General features: G+C 35.4%; 1 non-coding gene across 1 annotated transcript; it reads right to left on the reverse strand.

Annotated features, from left to right (window-relative positions):
• Positions 1–1,255: 1,255 nt before the first annotated feature.
• Positions 1,256–1,328, reverse strand: TRNAF-GAA (transfer RNA phenylalanine (anticodon GAA)). Its single transcript has one exon. It is a non-coding gene; the product is annotated as a tRNA-Phe (tRNA).
• Positions 1,329–3,056: the final 1,728 nt, after the last annotated feature.

The raw sequence follows: 3,056 nt of genomic DNA on the forward strand, positions 1-3,056 counted from the left end.
AGAATAACAAACAGCGGGTAAATCTTCATAAATTTCATCGTAAATGTGAAATACTCATACAAATACAAATGTGGGAGAGATCAAGAAGATGCAAGGTCGTTTATCTGCTTGGCTAGTCAAGCATGAGCTAGTGCATAGATCTTTGGGCTTCGATTACCAAGGAATAGAGACTTTACAAATAAAGCCCGAGGATTGGTACTCCATTGCTGTCATTTCATATGTATATGGTTACAATTATCTACGTTCCCAGTGTGCTTATGATGTAGCACCGGGCGGGTTGTTAGCTAGTGTGTATCATCTTACGAGAATACAGTATGGTGTGGATCAACCCGAAGAGGTATGCATAAAAGTATTTGCCCCAAGGAGGAATCCTAGAATCCCGTCTGTTTTCTGGATTTGGAAAAGTGCTGATTTTCAAGAACGGGAATCTTATGATATGTTGGGAATCTCTTATGAAAATCATCCACGCCTGAAACGTATCTTGATGCCTGAAAGTTGGATAGGCTGGCCCCTACGTAAGGATTATATTGCCCCCAATTTCTATGAAATACAAGATGCTCATTGAATGATAAGAAACTAATATTCACTTCTACGACTCCAGATATTCAAGGAATCTTTTTATGTTCTGTTCTAGATGAAACAGAATAACTGGACTCTCATCTCAGTATTATGAATGGGCTACTAAAGGGGCTTCATTGATATTCCCCAATTTGGAAGATATCCATTTCGGATGAGCAAAGCCAATAGGATGAATCAAAAGAGTTCTGCACCATGAACTTTGTACCGCGCACATCACTTAGATGGGCCCCGAAAAGTCACGTAGGAGGGAGTGAAGAAAGAGAAAGTGAAGAAATAGAATATGAAAGAAAATATGAAATTATGAACTCAAAATTCAGAAATGAAAAGGGGATCAGATTTTCTTTGTACTGTATCTGAAATGAATCCTGTCTATTCCTACCCTTCGATTCCTCTCTAGACTAGACTTTTGGGTTTTCAGCCAACTAACTTCAATTCAAATATGTATGAAGTATTAACATTCTTTTTGAGCGAGAGCAGGTACAGTATGAACAAACAAAAAAGAAGAGGGAACAGAATCTAATTCTTTTCTTTACCCATCAAAAAAAAAAATGGGGGATCTAGATATATCCCTAGATGGATAAGTATGTATCATGATCTAGACTATTAACGAATAGAATATGGATCCCGATCCATATCGATTCATTTGTATGAGTATCTATTCGATATATTAACCACGTGCCAGGAACCAGATTTGAACTGGCGACACGAGGATTTTCAGTCCTCTGCTCTACCAGCTGAGCTATCCCGACCATCCCCGACGCATCATCCTACTAGAGGGCTTGGGTCTATGTCAATTAAAGGGACTCAAAAAACATTAGAAAATCTTACCTCAGCCTTGGAATTTCTTGGATCTTCAAAAAGAAGACTTTGTAAGTGTAAGAGTAATGATATGGACTGTGAATGATTCAATAATGGAGATTCCTTGCCATATATGTTCATTTGTACGTAGATCATATCTATCACAAGACTTGTGATAAGAGAGAAAGATTTCTGGTCGGATCCATTTGTGAAAGAGTAGAGTGAGTGAGAAACATAGCTAAGCTCATTTTGAACCACTGACGAAAAAAGAGGATAAATGGTTAGGGAATGGAATAAAATAGGCCTTTTTTTTTTTATTGGGGATAGAGGGACTTGAACCCTCATGATTTCAAAAGTCGACGGATTTTCCTCTTACTATAAATTTCATTGTTGTCGGTATTGACATGTAGAATGGGACTCTATCTTTATTCTCGTCCGATTAATCAGTTCTTCAAAAGATCTTTCAGACTCTGGAGTAAATGATTTGATCACTGAATCTTCGATTCTTCCTTTTGGAATCGATTTAATTTAGCAAGAATTCTGCAATTTTTCATATAAATAATCAAAAAATCCGGATTCGGGTCGTGATTAATCATTTGATATTTAAGTACGTCTATGTACTTAAATAAGGTCATCCTTTCTGGAGTTTTGATAGAAGGATTCCTCTACCAATGTAGTCAACCCCGTTCGTTAGAACAGCTTCCATTGAGTCTCTGCACCTATCCTTCTTTTGATTCTCGCTTTCTGAACCCTTGTTTTCAGAAAACTGGATTTGGCTCAGGATTGCCCATTTTTAATTCCAGGGTTTCTCTGAATTTGGAAGTTACCACTTAGTAGGTTTCCATACCAAGGCTCAACCCAATCAAGCCCGTAGCGTCTACCAATTTCGCCATATCCCCCTTATGAGATCTCGATCTCATTGTGATCCCATCCCCTTCTTTCATTTATGTTGGAACCATTGAATTCATTAGATACTGATTCCTATATCGAAAAAGTGTCTGCTCCTATTTTATTTCTTGCCCATCTTCTTTCATATCTATTGGAGGACCATTCCATTATTTGGTCCAATCAGAAATGATTCTATCATTGATGTATCTGCAATTCAATATGGATGGATATATCCCACATATAGATGTTCCCCCCCCCTCTCATTTTTCCCGCGCAGTTTGGAATACTGGAACGGTCGATATTCATTCTTCTTTTTTTTTTTTTCGTCCTATCTCCTCCCTTTCCGAATGAAACAAAAGGAATATCTCAGTAGGATCTGGATTGCATCCTTATCTTATCCTTTCCTTAGGAACTACACTCTAATAGAAATAGAATTCATATAATCTGCTATAACTGCTATAACTAATAGTTATATTCTATTCTATAATAGAATATAGAATTATTTCATATGTATATAGTATTATTTTGCGTTTTTTAAATTTGATTTGAATGAAAAAAAAAAATTCTAGTGCTAGTGACTACTAATAAATGAAATAATCAAAAATAAATAATCAAATAGAAAATAATCAAAAATAAAATCAAAATTCATATTATATTAATAATTATTAATATTAATTAATATGTTATAATAATTTATAATAATTAATATTAATAATTATTAATAGCTAATAGCTAACTAAGATCCCAATAGTTTCCCGAATTCCTATTCACGCACTATTTCTGTTATATGA

Source organism: Tasmannia lanceolata, unplaced genomic scaffold (genome assembly GCF_043159265.1).
Source record: "Tasmannia lanceolata isolate RefF3 unplaced genomic scaffold, GAP_Taslan_0.1 ptg000040l, whole genome shotgun sequence".
In the NCBI taxonomy this organism is placed as follows: domain Eukaryota; kingdom Viridiplantae; phylum Streptophyta; class Magnoliopsida; order Canellales; family Winteraceae; genus Tasmannia; species Tasmannia lanceolata.